At 34.5% G+C, this 16,807-nt stretch overlaps 1 protein-coding gene and 1 pseudogene across 1 annotated transcript in view; both read left to right on the top strand.

Annotated features, from left to right (window-relative positions):
- The window catches only part of NEGR1 (neuronal growth regulator 1), a 755,370-nt gene that overhangs the window by 704,757 nt on the left and 33,806 nt on the right, over positions 1 to 16,807 (top strand). The gene's annotated exons all lie outside the window — the stretch shown is intronic.
- LOC118606826 lies at positions 15,032 to 15,150 on the top strand (annotated as a pseudogene).

The following is a 16,807-nucleotide window of genomic DNA, read 5'->3' as shown; positions in this document are numbered from 1 at the left end:
AAGTTTTATACACTACAGATCCCATGCTCAGGAAGAGTTACTCTACACTTTCTGAGCAATGATATAACCCATGTGACTGCTATGACACAGGGTTCAGCAAAGTTTTTCTGATTGTATTTTAGATTTTGCAGTCTCAAACCTTCTTAATTCTGCTGTGGTAGCAGGAAAACAGCCATAAACAATGTTATGAATGGTGTGGCTATATTCCAACAAAATTTTATTTATGGCCACTAAAATTTGAATTCTATATAGTTTTCATTGGTTGAAAAATAGGATTTATTTTATTTTAATCACTTAAAATGTAAAAAAATATTCTCAATTCACAGGCCATACAAAATAGGTAATGGATCCAATTTGGCCTGTGGTTTACTGACCCCCTGCTATAAAGGATTCCATTGTTTAACATTGTCTGCTGGTAGCCTGAGAAATAAATAGGCAGCCTGATTTGAGCAACTAGTTTGAGAAATAAATAGGCAGCCTGGTTTGACCAACTGACCATATATATTTCTCAGGTTGGGCAGTAATATTGTAACAACAACCAACCATCAAGTCTGCTTTTTGCTCACATTGCGTGACCATCAGATTCAGCAGAGGGCACTGCTTCCTGCGTTCTCACCCCTGGACTCAGGAACCTCTACAGTCTAGTCAGTGATCACCATAGTAGGAGAAAGAAAACTTGGAGAATCGTGAACTTCTCTTAAAGATTTCCATTCAAATGTGACACTTATGATTTCTGTTCACATTCCATTGGACAGAGTGAGTCACCTGACCATGCCAGAATTCAACAAAGCAAAGAAATATAGTCTTATCATGTTCCTGAAAGGAGATAAATAAAAACATACAGAACCTCCCTAATGACTCAAAAAACACCCTGTTTAAAATTTTATGCCCCATTCCTGGCCTTCCTCAGTCTCCTTTTCACTGCTTAATTTTGCTTCATAGCATTGTCACATTTTTTACATGCAATGTATGTAATTTACTGAGGTATTATGTTTATCCTTCTCTCCCATACCCATCTAATCTGCATTGTAATTTACATGAGGACAGAAATTTGTATCTTTTTTGTTCTCTATGAACTCCCCAGGGTCTAGAGAAGTATCAGGGACATAAGAGACACTAAATGAATATTTGTTAATTAAATTAGTAATCCAATAAAAAGGAGTAAACTGCACAAGTCCTTACAGCATGTCTACAGCTCCATCTTTTTTTCTTACCACTGCCTTCCCCTTGATCTCCATATACTTACCTATTATCTAATGTTACTATAAGCAGGCACACACATATGCGGTACACACACAAAGTACGTATCTTTCTAAGTCTTCTCAATTTTGCCAGTATAAATGAATTATTACTTTTGAGCATCACGATGTTAAATGAAATTTGGTACCACAACTTGTTTATCAATTAATTGATTCACTGACTGTTTTTAAATAAGCTATACCCCAAAAAAGAAAATGAAAATGCTCCTCATATTTTCTGATAAAAAAAAAAATTGTTGTTGGGGTTTTTGTTTTCATCACAGCCAAATGTCTCCTCTAACTGCACATCTAGTGCAATCTCTGGCTTTTAATACAAAAGCTTCTCTAGCTACACTCCCACAGTAAAATCATTTGAAGTGTCTTCTATGATTGGTCTGGTGCTCACAGTCTCCAGACAGGCAGGGGGCCATCCTGCTGGGCACGGCCCTGATTTCTAAGGCCTGCTTTGCACTACAAAAGGAAACTACCTTGAGAGCACCTATTAGTGCTTGATTTTCCTCTTGCATTTCCATTGCTCTCTAACTGTCATGAAAGGGTTCTTCTTATAAAAGGATCTGTTGAATATCACAAATACCAGCTATTAAATCTTTACTTGATCTTTAAAGACTTTTCCTACCCTGAAAAAAGGATAAAAAGCATCCTTAACAAACTTAGGCCATTCCTACTTGAAGTACAATTATGGCTTTCAGGCTATACTATTGAGTATTTTTTCCCATAGTGCATTATATCCCATCATTGATTTTACTGATAAGTGAATTTTATTTAAAGGTTTTTATGCAATTACCTACTACTCCAATAATGCTAACTGTTTTATAACACCTGGTTCTAAAAGGATAAAGGTTAATAGGTTAATGTAACTAAACCCACATATGATTTGGTGGTTAAAACCATAAACTCAGGAATGAGACAGACCAGGGTTCGAATCCCTTTCTGCTATTTGTTTTGCCTCTCTGGCAACTTGGGTGGTCATTTTACCTCTTTGAGATCCCATTTGCTCACAGGCTAAGGAAAGTTTTGTTAACTTTCAAAGATAAAATAAGAAAAGTTATGTTAAGCCTTTATAACAATGTCTAGCATATGACATTCAGAGAGAAACTGCCATTGACTTTATTTTCTTAACAGTATCTTCACTTAATGTATTTCTGAATGCACACGCTCCTTCAAAGCTCTCTCCGTACTTTTATGTCCTCCCTGACACCTATACTTCAATAATCAATTTCTTTCAAGCTAAAAATCCATCATCTCTAATCAGTCTTTAAATGTAGATTGCATCTTCTCAGGCCATCTTATGGAAATTTGACATTGGATATGTGTCTGTGATTCATTTGTGACATTTATATAAGTCAGATGGGAAGATTAGACATACGCAAACAGTGTGTTCCTCTATCAACATTTGTTCAGCCTTCTCTGGGAAATACCAAGAGAACTTATTAGAGTAATTTGCAGAATTTTCTGGACCAGTTTGCTTATTCAAATTAGAAACTGATTATGCATTCAAGCTTTATAAGAGAATAAATTAATTCAAACTTCTTCAAAAAAAAAAAAACAGAAGCAAGACCTTCAAGTTTGACAATCATGACCGAGTTCAGGATGTTAATTTAGTTTAGCTAATTATGCAAATCTTAAAGACAATCATTTAGAAGTGATCTGTCTTATTTTAAAAAGTATACAGTAAGATAATATATGATTTAGGGGGTATAAAATACTTTATGACATGATAGAAATGTCAAATATCAAAAGTTTTTATGATATTTTTGTTAATTCAGCCAAAGTCTTAGAACAAGAGTTCTTTTTTGAAAACAGCAATGGGCAATTATTTCTTTATACATCAAGGAGTTTTACACTTGATATTGTAAATAGGTAACACTGAATGAATACCCATTGATTGAAAATAAAGTAACAGTTTTTCCGTTATAAAGAAGATAAACACCGAGTGGAAAGTTCAGGATCCATGAGAAAGACAGGACTGTTTGTTAGGATTGGGATACTAATCAGCCTCAAAAAAAATTATTTGGCAATGATATGGGGTAAGATTGTAAAAATTAAACAACTGGAATTAAGCCAAAAAGAAAACCCCAATACCTTTTTTTTTTTTACTGTTAATATATTATCGTTCAGGCCTAGGCAAATTGTAAAGTAAGCAAATGAGTTTTTTCTGTCATTTCTCTTTCCCTTTTTTTCCTCTCATACCCGATAGCTATATATTTAACTATCTGGACTACTTTCTGACTTTTTCTCCAGATGATGGTTTTGTTATGCCATCCAATGTACCTTGGGCCCATTGCCTCAAGAACCTACTCTAGGCTTGGTGCCAGTGGGAAATAAAGTTAATATTTATTGAGAAGTCCTATATACCAGGTACACTATCATATCATCTCATTAATATTTAAAACAATCTTTCAATAGGAAGATACAAAATTTTTTGTCCTCATTTTATAATTGAGATAACCAAGACTGGCAGAGTTTAAGGAAAATGCCCATCAGGTTTTGGAGACCAAGGTCAAGGAAGTAAGGTACTCAGGACACAAAATTTAAGGTGATATTCACCCTTTGAGCTCTAAGACTGTACTTAAATTTTATACCTTAACCCTAGGTACCTTGCTTGCCCCACTTTAGCCAGGTCCTGTTGCCCAGGATTACACAAAAATTTGGAAGAATTGAAGCAATCTAACTCAGAGCCCATGTGCGGTCCATTCATCAACACTCCCAGCTCAGAAGTATTGCTGGTATTGGTTGATTGACAGATCACTTTAACATGTGATCCTTGCTAAGAATTATCATCCCAGCCTGTAGTAAAATATACCTATCACTCATTCACTTATTCAGCTAATATTAAGTACCTACTACAATTCAAATACTGTGCCTGGTTAGGAATATGTACTTTGACGGAGCAAAAGAGACACAGTAACTTCTATTATGGTACTAAAAGGTCTAGAGGAAGAGAGGTAGAAATTATTGAAATAGTCATACAACTGAAAGTAAATTGCCATGTGACAAGTGCCATGAACAAATACATAGTATTATGAACAGCAATAATACTGATATTTGACCTGTCCAGGTAATTCTTAGAAGGATTCTGAGGAAATAATGAATGATCTGATATCCAAAAGTAGAAGAAATTACAACATGAAAAGGAGATGAAGATAATTCTAGGCATGGGAGAAGGTAGGGAAAAAAACATCCATAAGTAATTCATATACAATGTGGAATGTGATCAATTGTGCAAAGAAATCATTATGACTGCCCAGGTGGGGGTTCTGGCTGGAGGTAGTTAGCACAAGCCCCATGGAAGAATTGGCACTTAGCCTGTGTGTTGATGGATTGGCAGGTTTTGGATATGCAGACATGAAGGTAAGGGAAGTATGCTAGGCAGAAGGGTTTATTAAGAGGAAAAGAATTGGAGGTAAGAAAGCTTAGGTGGGATATGAAGAAAAGTTTGTCAGGATAATGGAATGTAGGTAAAGTACAGAGCAAATTAGGACTTCAAATCAATCACTAGGGCTTTAAATACAAGCTCAATTTGTTGGGCAGCAGAAAGTCTTTGAAAAGGTATTGAGTGGGAAAGTGACATATTTAGAGGTATAAAATGTAATCATTCAGCCTCAGAAAAAAAAAAGAAAATTGAGATATGAGCACCCTAATTCAGATTAATGAACCATTTGAGACATAAACTTATACCTACAGGCTGACTCTGTGTGTGTGGAGGGGGGGGTTGTTTTTAGTTTTGTTTTTTTGTTTGTTTTTTAGAGGAGAGTTGAAGAAGACTTATGGAAGAGAAAATCTCAGAGCTGATCTTTCAAAGTTAAGAATGGATGTAATTTGAAAAAAAAAAAAAAAAAAGGTATCCCCAAGTTGGAAAGATATTTTTCAAAATATTGACTAAAAGATAGAAGTGGGAGAATTTAATTTTTATTTAAAGAAAAGAGATGTTTAAAGCAATGAAAAGAGATAAATGAAACAAAACGAAAAAAATAGCCAGGACTGATAAAGGACTTGAAGCTTGCAGTCTGAAAGTTGGTTTAGTTTTGTGTGTCAGGGGAGGGTTTTGAGGAATGGGATGACAGGATCAAAGAGGCAGAAGGGAGATAACTTTGTCAGAGACATATGAGACTGATGGAAACTGGGAGATACTGAGGCATGATAGCTGTTAAAGAAAAGGTTAAAGTCATTTAGTGAACAAATAACCAAGTTCTGGATCCAACATAATCCTATGTCAAAGACATATCTGATTAACATTTGCAGAAGGACCTAGAAAATATACCACTTGTTACCATGAAAAAGTCAGAGTCCCTAATTCAATCATTTATTCATTTAGGGAATATGTGTTGTGCATCTCATGCACCAGACCCTTTGATAGGAATTGTTTTCACAAAAGTTAAAAATATATAGTTCCAACTTTCAAGTACTTATGACCAATTGGTATTGTTAAGGCCATCTCAAAATTAAGCAGCACAGACACAATCTGAATGAAATTTTATAGAATATGGCAGTGCTATTCAACAATCAAAAATAAATGTTTAATAAGAATCTGCTATGTATAAAGCACTACCATGGTGGGCTTTATAGAGACTATTGTAAAATATACAACTCGATCCCCATCATCAAAGAGCTCACAATCTATCTGTGTTTGCAAGACACAAATGCACAATACAGTAAGACAAGACAATGTTTAATCTAATGACAAAGGACTGATTCAGATAGTAAGAGTTTATGGGAATTAAGAGAGTATGAGGAGAGTAAGGGAAAACGTAGTAAAGCAGTCACCTCTTTAAGCTGCACCTTGATGGGTCAGTTGGATTTGCATGCAGCTTACCCAAGAGTCTCACATGATCTAAGAATGAATAAACAAGCTCCTCAGAGTAGCATGTAGTACAAGGAAAAGGACACAAGCTTTGCAGACGAATAGATCTAAGATAAAACATTCGTGTATCTGTGTGATTTGGGGTAGTAATGTAGCTTCTTTGAGCCTTAGTTATTTTTCATATAAGATATAAAATAATAATAATAAGAGGTCTTGTTTCACCTTTTTTTGAGAAGTAAAGGAAATAATATATGTAGAATCAGGTTTAAGTATGTATGTATACAATGTTAGTTTCCTCTCTAAATCTTTAATAAGGAAAACTTTCTAGACGACAATATGTATGAGGATAGAGATCTTTTCTCTCTCTCATTTCATCTTTTCTCTAGGATGTACCACAATCCCTAGATTGTACAGGGAACTGTAAACATGTGGTGAATGCCTGAAAAAATTAAAAATGGATTCGGCTATCATGAGAAGATCTATTTGTACTATAGAATTCATATTGGAAAGAATTGAAAGAAGATATTATAAATTAAAGTAGAAAGCTGATCCTGATCTTTGGATCATAGTTTTATCATTTAGGCAGTGAAGCATCATTGAAAGCTCTTAAGTAGAGGAGTGATGTGATGAGGTGGTACATTACAAATATTATTCTGCTGTCCAGGTTACGGGGATAAATGAGGAGGACTTAGATCACTAGAGTAGAAGGAGAGAAAGAGGTAAATGTGAGGCCTTATAAAGGAAGAATCCCAAGACCTAATGACTGAAGGAAAGAGAGATGAAAGGAAGAGAGAGAGGAGGAAAGAAGAGATGTGAGGACTCTTAGAAACCAGAGGAAGGTAATAGTGCTTTCAAAAAAAAAACCAATCAGGGACACAAGATGGGAAAACCAACCATCCTGGTTTGCCTAGGTCTGGGGAGCTTCCAAGAATAGGCAACTTCAGTGCTAAAACTAATAAAAGTCCCAGGTAAATTGAGACAAATTGATCATCCATTTCATTTTACTGAGGTGCTGTCAAATTGCTGACATGCCAAAATAAAACATTTTGAAAACTGGGAAAAGTAGGCATAAAAATAGGATGAATGTAGGATAAGAAGAAAGAAATGAGATTTATCTCTACAGAGTTGTGTGGTAAAATTGTCATGAGATATTCACTAATGTTCATTATAGTTATTTGTGTGTCTTATAAGAAATCTGCGGAATTTTCAGAATTTCCTTTGCCTCTTAACTTTCCACAGAGTTTTGTGTAATAGCAGCCTAGGAACTACCCTATAAGTAGGAACTATTCTACAAATATCTTGCCATAAGCCAACCATTGTAAGGATGAAAAAAAATGATTAATGCACATTTATTGCCCTCCAAAAGAATCAGGGCCCTTATGGTATGAGACCAATGCATGGCTCATTACACTGGACAATATATTCTCTACCTACCTGTGAACAAAAAGGGAATAAGCAGTCAGATTTTCCACTCTGCTAAAGACTTCCATCTGATTATCTACATTCACTCAGTCAATCATTTAATTATTCAATTAATACTTATTGAGAATTAGGAGTGACAGAATGAATGTATTATGTACTAATCATAATACCAGTTTCTAGAGCAAGATTTCTCAGCCTTAGCACTATTGATACTTTAAGTTGAATATTGGGCTTCTCCTGGAATTGCAGAAAATATCAAAAACTTGTCTTTGCAGAAAGACAGAAATCAGCTCTTGGCATTTACATCATAGAATAAAGGATAGCTTCCTCAGAATATCATCCTTGGACTCAATAAATCACTCCCAACTATTATTCAATATGTAAGTCTCTGGCAGACAGTCTTGTTGATCCACTTGTATCCTTAAGCAATTGACATGGGATCTGGCTGGCCAAGCTTGGATAGCAGTCTTACCCCTAAGCTAGGCTGAAAAAGGCAGGAGGCGATGCCACTCAAACCATAAGTTATGAGGGGGAAAGAATGATGTCCTAGGAAAGAATGCTAAGTAAGATAAAACATCCTGTGTCTGCTATAGTAGTTTACAAATCTTTGCATTTGTTATCACATTTGATTCCCCTATTCATTCTATGGTATAGGTAGAGCAGATGTTGTAAGTATCTTAATTTTCTAAACAAGGCAATAGGAAGGAATGATTTGTCCAGGCTTACACAGTAAGTGGCAGAAGCAAAATCTGAAGCTGGGTCTGTTTTTCCCATCTTCCGCTTGAGAATTTTTATCCAACTCTGGGTTTTGGAATCCACATTGCAGAAGTGGAAGATAAATAAAAGAAATCCCCCAATAAAAAGGAGCTGGGTAGTTAGTTGGATAAACTATAAAGGACCCACATCCCCCAAACAAATTAAAAAGTATTTCAAAGAAGTAATGTGATTGGATGTTAAAAGATAGGAAATGTCAGAGAGTAAAGGTAATGGATCTGAAAAGTGTCTGTGTGAAAGATGTTATATGTTTAAGACTCTTCTCATCAAGTACTGGGACAAGGAGCTGAATCAGACAAAAAAAAAAAAATAAAGTTGGATCCAGAATTAATGACAATACATATAGTATGATAAATTCTAAAGAAAATAAAAGCAAGAAACCACTCTAGTAAGAATTTCTTAAACACGAAATGCACAGGAAATGCTTAAAGTCGATGAAAAATATGAGTAATGTAAATCATCATTTCATGCTGATGGGCACAGAGTTGCTGCTAAAGGAGGTGGAGAATAAATTACGACTATAGATATTTTGGGGAAATGGAGAAATCAAGCCTATAGAATGAGATATAAGTTAAAAATTTTAAAAAAATGAACTCATGATTTAAGACCGAAGAGATAAAAAAGAAGTGAAAATAGTAGGGGCGGCGAACCACCAGTTTTTGTGCACACTGTGAAACTAACACTTATAGCATAATGGTGGCTTAGCTTAGAGCAAAGGGCAAAAGTTATTTCTTTTATGTACAATTCTGATTTCTAACCTTTCAACCACTGAGTGTGGGGCTTTCTCCATTTAGTACTGTTCCCTGTCAGTGAACAATCTGCTCAGAACCGTTCCAGATTTCATGCTGATCTTTATTAGCTTTTCATTTCCCTGGGAGTTTCTCTCTGACATGAACAATACTTTCCAGTTACAAACATTTCTGCCATGTAAAATATCATGAAGGGCAATATCACTTATTTGTATTTTTTTCCCCCCACATTTTATTGAAAAAGCTGCTGCTGGTGTTATTTCAGATCTTTCTCCAGCCTAGTACAAATTGTAATTCCACTATATGATAAGTTGATTTCTCTCCAGTTTTTCCATTTCTTGATCATCTTGCCATAAAACTTGATCCAATTACTGTTGTCTTCCCATGAAATTAAATGCAAGTGTATTTATATCCTGGGTATCAAATGGCGTGTTACACTGAATATGCTATATCAAGAATGATGATGCACTCATCACAGGACCAGAGATTTGAGGATTTCAAATTCTATAACCAAAGCTTATCTAATATTGCAACCCTCTCCCCCCAGCCCAAGGACAGGTCACTATATGATTATGGAAGCTATTGCGCTAAGGCCCCACTGCATGTCCTTAGTTGAAGTGCAAGTAGAACATAAAGATGACACAGAACTTGTAATGGATGAGTGGGAGAATATTCTGTTCCCTGAATCCATAAAGCACATTTCTGAATTCAAGCCTATATCATCTGCCCTTAAATGCATAATAGCGTCTTCAGTTTCCAATTGTCACTGCATTTCTGTACTTAAAAATGCTATTGAGATATTTGGGGTATGAAAGGTGCTATATAAAACCAAATTTAATTCCATGCGATTCCAGTAATTTGCCTCATAAATACTTCTTGAAGTGGTGAAATATTTTCGGTTATAGAAATGAAACTTATGTATTCATGACCTATGAATTATTTCATCTTCTTGGAAGTCAAAGGACTCTTCTAGTGTTTATGCTACTGAAATAAATCTGCTATAGGTGTTTTTACAAAAGTTATTAGTACAGGTGACATTTTTGGTACTAGCACTATTATCTGCTGTATATTCCTTGCAATTATTTTTTACACACTTTTCTTAGTTGTTTTAAGTGAATAGGCTCCAACTTTCTGTCCTTAATAACTAGTTTCATTTCTCTTAAACAGCATAATTTGATAGATGGTAGGGAGTGTGAACACGACCTGATGGCCAAGAAAAAGGTATGGTGATTGGGGAGGAGGGGGATGTCAGTCAAGATAGGCTTCAAAATCACTTAGTGAAGAATATATGATGAACCCTATTGGGCTTTGAGATAGGGACATGGATTTAATGACTACTCAAGTCCACATTTCCCGCAGTGCATCATGTCTGCACTAAATGTCTTCTCTTATTCTGAACACATCTAGAAATAACCCTTTGGTCTTGCCCCCATAGAAACCCCAGCCGAATCAGGAACAGTAAATGAGAAATTGCAACATTTTAGTTATCAAAGGCAGAAATTATTTACAAGGCTTGTAGCAATATAGATTTTATTTTAACAAGAAAGCTTATTAAAGTAAAAAAATTAAGACATTTTATGGGATTTTGTGTAGTGATATCATTGAGAATTATCTTTGCATCTCTGCACTAGGAAAATATAATGGTATGAGAATATCATCTGAGTAGATACTTAAAAGACTAAAGTAAAATAATATATGTATGTGAGTGTGTGTATGCGCATTGGGGATGGTTTATAAATTGGCACAATTTAACAGTTATCAGGAAAGAGTTTTTTCCCCATAGTAAAATTACAGCTGTTTTCTGTGTAATATGAAAGACTGCCTCATGATGTTTCAGTTGAATTTATTCATTCAATTCAGCTGATAATTTTTAGGTCCTACTGATGCTAGGGGATAGGATGTGGGTGCAAATATACTTAAGATATGGACTTTGACCTAAAAGAATTCAGTTGAGTGAAGATTACATGTTCAAAAATAAAATCACACTTAGGACTCTTTTTTTTCCCCAGAATTATGTACTAGAATATAGGATAGGATTGTCGAATATTTTTAATAGGCATAATCAACTTTAAAATATATTTTCAAAGGAACTTTAAATACTTGGTTATATAAACCTAGTAGCATGCTTTTCACACTGTCTCTTCAAGAACAAAGGCAGAGTTCTGGACATTTCTATGTGCATAGTATTGGCCTCAAGATCAATAGACAGGCTGTCGATTGAGCAAATATTGCACCTACTATGGAATCAGTAGAGTCTATTGGGTGCCTCTCGGCTCCACTGGTTCTTTCCTGGGATCAATTCTTTCACTGTAGAATAGAATAAAGAGAGGATACTCAGTTTTGTTAGAACAGTCCTAGAACAGTTTGAGAACTTCAGCTGTTTAGAGCTCCTATCTTGAACAAGCATATCTGACCTATTTAAGGGAGCTCTGAAGTACTCGGGTTGGAAAAAGCAACTTCTAAGTGCCCACCTGGTGTAATTGATTAGAAATGAAAGGTTATTCCTGGCCTGGAGGAGAGAAGGTAAAAATTGGACTGCTCTTTTAATTCCAATACACTAGAGGTTAGACTGGATCAAATATTTAAAAAAATAAAATCGAAGACCGTGAGGAAGTCACTTTCTTTTAAACATATTTTTCAATGCTATATTGCATAGTCATTAAAGATTATCTGGAAAGCATAGAAATATAAAAGAAAACAAGTCACCCATATTTTCAACACCCAAAGATAACCATTATTGACACTAAATCCACCCTTAGTATTGTATACTAATAGTCCCTTTTGAGAAAATGTTTCTAATATTTTAGTTATGTACAGCATTTACAGTTCAAATGATACATCACATCCTACCTTAATATGCCATGGATTTTTTTCTGCATTGAACTAATAACAGAAATATGTCTTGATGGTAAAAAATTGTATTGTATATAAAATTCTAATAAGTTCCTAAATTTTGTGTTTTTTAAAAATTATATTTCAGACTTACATTAATCAATAGAAATAAAAATAAAAAAGGTAGTCTAGACTCAGATGACCATATTCAACAGTGTGCTTTCAGATTTGGAATTCTGAGATGTGGGTTTAAGTCCCAAGTCCCTTTAATGACTGTCTAGTACCAAGCACATCAATGTATCTCCCTGAACCTCAGTTCTACCAACTATAAAATTGAGGTAGGAGAATAAAGCTTGCCTTAAAACATATGAGAATTAAGGGTTATAATGTACATGGCGTTGTGTTATAAGCTTGAAGTTGCTGCTCAAGTGATGCTGGCACATAATTTAGGAGGTCGAACTTAAAATTTACCTCTTAAACTCAATAACTAAAATTGAATCATAGTTCTATTTATCTGTCATTGCATGTTGGTTCACAGAACCTAACTTAAAATCAGTACTACCAACAAGGTCTGTCTTCTAAGTTTAAAAGATTCAGAGGTGATTTTGACGCTCAGATTTGAGCATCAGTAAGGTGACTCTTCTATCTCAATAACAGCCTTAAATGCAGTTTTATTTTTCCCATAAAAATGTCGAAAATTTGCAAAACTTTTACTGTAGGTACTAGGGAATATAGTTTCAGTCAGTGTAAATAGCATCAAACTAATTGATTTTAGCAATTTCTAATCAGGCTAGCTTATATTGTGAAACAATACAATTTCCATATCAATGATGGAATTTTTGCATTAACTCTTTCACATACCTCTCCCAGCCTTGATATTGCAATAGTCAGTAGGAATTTTGCTATGATCAGGGTTAGCGTTAAGGGGAGCCAGTGAAGTATGTAACATCAACATCTCATGGATAGTATGGCTTATGACACGATGCCTCCAGGTGAATCATAACAGACTAGATATGAGAGCATTATGCCTTCAGACTATTTCTGACAGTCTCATGATGCTCTTTGACAACGCAAATAAATTTCACAAAGACATAGCATCAAAACATATTATAAACCTCTTGAAAGGAAAAAAAATGAGAAGTAATGAGATTTTTATCCTATGCCCTTTTATTGTACAGTTGTCACAGAAATCGAAGATTTCAGAAAGCTCTTCGTGATGTAACTTACAATGTTTACTATGATACAGTTGGAGCCAATTGTATAAATTACATCTAAGTTGGAGAGCACCTTAACCTTCTTTGTGTTTTTGTCAGATTGTGTTTGTTGTAAGCCTGCCCTGCATCCATTGGGAGACCTTGCCCTACCACCTGCTTTCAGAGTTTTCTACTTCTGGAATGTTACATCATCTTCTCTAATCTCTCTCGGCCTCTTCTTACCAAGGACTTCTCTTATCTGGCAGGGTGCAAAAAATAATGGCTTTTTTTTTCTCAGCAGGCACTATAAAACGTCTTTCTTCTAAACTCTGTTAAGCCTCACTTCTATTCTTTCAATATTTCTTTCAACACTGACGAAAGGCACCAAATACTAACATTTCTAAATAACCTTTCAATGACCAGTAAACAAGGCCAGGTAGACAAAAGAAAAACATTTACACTGTCCTCATGGGCCATATTATTTTTTCCCATGGGGTTCTTGTTCAGACCCATGAAAGTATCAAAAATGCAAATTTATTGTAGAATTTTCTTTTCCAGTCCCCATGCAAATAAATATATGCCTTTATTCTTTATTCGTAATCACTTTATGGTAGGAGACATAATTTCTGCAATCAAATTTTGTTGATATTTTGGAAGTATTTTGAAAAGGAAAAAACCTTACAGAAAATAATGGTTTATTCATTTACATGGTCAATAAATATATACCAACACTTTGTTGGGCCCATCCTAAGCAGTATGAACACAAAAATGAAAAAAACATTAGTCTCTGCCTGAAGCTTCACAGTCTATTAGGGAGAAAAATATTTAAACAGAGAGATAAGTGCGTGTTTTGTTCAAACATTTTGGGAGCACATATGGTGGAATTAGGAAACACATATGTGTTTAGGAAGATCAGGGAAGGCCTTTCAAAGGTGTATGAACCAAGATTTGAAGGAGTAAGAATTGAGCTGGCAGAAAAAAATGGGAGTATTCATTCTAAATGCAGAAGAACACCACCTCCTGTCTGTTCTAGGAACTGCAAGTAATGCCAGGTGATTGGAGGAAAGGCAGCAACCATGTTATCCATGGCCTTCTCTGCTGGACCAAGGGGCTTGAATTTTATCCTAAGGCATTGAAATGTTTTGACTCAGGAAGTGATCTACATCAATATACATTTATGAAGATACTTCCGGTAACAGGGAAGAAGCTAGATTACATGGAGATGGAGCAGATCCTGCAGGGATATTAGTCAACTGAACGGTCTCCGCGGAGTCATATATAGTGAATGAAGAGGTTGTGGTATAGAAATACTGAGTATGAAATACGCATACTCATAAAGTCAGTAAAATGTAATTATTTTTGTTTTCTATGATCTTCAAGTCTTTTGAGCATTAATTTATATTCAAAATTGAAAAAGGTCATATTTTAAATACATGAGGTTAAACAATTAATTACAAACTGAAACACTAGGATCAAATTAGTTTGGTGGTTAAAAAGGTAGAACATATGTTATATAGCCTGATTTTTTAAATCATACCCTTGGGACAAAATTTCTAAATGGAATTTGGAAATAAGTTGCTGATTAAATAGATCCTATTACTTGAGACTTCATAAGACTCAGACACACAGTGTATTTTACTATGATGGGTGGGTAAAAAACAAACAAAAAAATAAATAAATATGAATAAATGAATGAAGATAATATTAAAAAGTGACAATGTCTATTCAATAATATGACACAACACATACTAAAAAGTAAAAAGGCAAACTGTGGTTTTGGAGAAGATATTTATAATACATATATCAACAAAGTGCTCATATCTCAAAAATAGTTTTTCAAAATCTTATAAACAATGAGTTTAAGACTGACCATACAAAAGGAAAATGGGTAAAAAAAAAATGTGAATAGTACTTCACAGAGAACACATCCAAATATTCAATAAATGTATCAAAAGGTACTTAATGTCATTAGTCATCAGGCAATAAAAATTAAAACCATAAGTCTACAGCCATGCCACCCTGAATATGCTCAATCCCATTTGATCTCAGAAGATAAGCAGGGTCGGGCTTGGTTAGTACTTGGATGGGAGACTACCTAGGAAGACCATGTGATGTAGGCATAAAAAAAATAATAATAAAATAAAATAAAATAAAACTACAATTTGAAACCTCTCCGGACCCATCAGAATGACTAAAATGAAAAAGACAAAAAGTACAATGATTGTGTGGAATTAAACAAACAGGACTCTTAAACACTTGGGTGAGAGTGTAAACTGGCACAGCCATTTAGGAAAACTGTTAGACATTATTAAGTTAAACTGGACATATTCCTATCCTATGACTTAGCAATTCCATTCCTAGGTGTACTTATAGAAATGAGGGCACATGTTCACCAAAAGGTATATACAAGAATGTGCAGACTAGTGTTATTTATAATAGTCCAAATCTATAAAGAACCCAAATACCTATTAACAGAATAGATAAGCAAGTTCTGTATTATATTTATACAATGGAATCTTATACAGAAATTAAAATGAATTACAATTATACATAATATCATGAATGAATTTTGCAAACATAATATTGAGTGAAAATAAACCAAACATAAAAGAATATATAGTGTTTGATGTTGTTTATCTAAAGTTGAAACATTGCCACAATTAGCAGTCAACATAGCGATTACTCTTAAGAATTGGGATAGTTACCAGAAAGAGGACACAATGGCCTCAGGGGTCCTTTTTCCCCCCCAGCTTTATTAAAATATAAGAGACAACTAGTTGTTCATATTTACATTGTACAATTCGATGAGGTTTTTTTTTTTCAGTTTTAATTGACATACAATAATATATTAGTTTCTGTTGTGATTAAAAATCTATATAACTCAAAAGTGGTTATCCCACTAAATCTAGTACCCCTTGTCTTCCTTACATATTTTTTACAACATTGTTGACTATTTTCCTTATGCTACACTTTATATCTCCATGACTATTTTGTATCTATCCATTTGTACCTCTTAATCCTATTGCCCCTTTTCACCATTCCCCCCACCTCCACCCCCAGAGGGGTGCTTTTTGATCTGAATGTTGGTTGCATGGATATATTTCCTTTGTGAAAATTCTTCAAGCTATACAATTAATTTTTACGCATACTTCTGTTCTATTTCAATTAAAAGTTTACATTAAAAAGAAAAATAAAGTAATATGAGTAACTAGTTTCTAATGTGAATGTACAACAGCCTAATATTGTCGTCTTTAATTAAAATCTAAATATGCCAATTAAATCTGTAGTCCCTTAAATTGGTCATAGGGATATATATAATCCACGTAAAACATGTCAGTTTTGAATTATTTCTCCTCAACGGTATTGTGTACAATTCTTAAAAATCAGTCTTGTCAAAAATAATTCATCTTATCTTCTCAAAATAATGAGCGCATTGCAGAGGATTGCCTCCTGATTTTATGAAACAATTCACTAGTTGATGACATTTTTAAAAATACAGCTTTTTCCTCCTCAGAACAACACAAAAACTCCCCAGCTTTTTTTTTTTTTTTTTGAGATGGTTGTCTCAGAACAAACTAAACAGAAGTCTATTTGGTACACAACTGATTTAAAATGCCTTATATTTCCTCTTCCTCACGGTTTTCTGTGAAATGATTTCCAATGAGTTCATCTCAAATGAGGCAGCTTGACTTATAGTAAGAAGGAAAATATCTTCTAATGTGGTCATAGATGCTCTAAAGGCCACATAAAGTCCTTAGTACTTATAACTCTTTACAG

Source organism: Rousettus aegyptiacus, unplaced genomic scaffold (assembly GCF_014176215.1).
Source record: "Rousettus aegyptiacus isolate mRouAeg1 unplaced genomic scaffold, mRouAeg1.p scaffold_m13_p_1, whole genome shotgun sequence".
NCBI classification, from domain to species: Eukaryota; Metazoa; Chordata; class Mammalia; order Chiroptera; family Pteropodidae; genus Rousettus; species Rousettus aegyptiacus.
The sequence above is the reverse complement of the archived record's forward strand: the minus strand, read 5'-3'. Positions and strand labels throughout refer to the sequence as shown.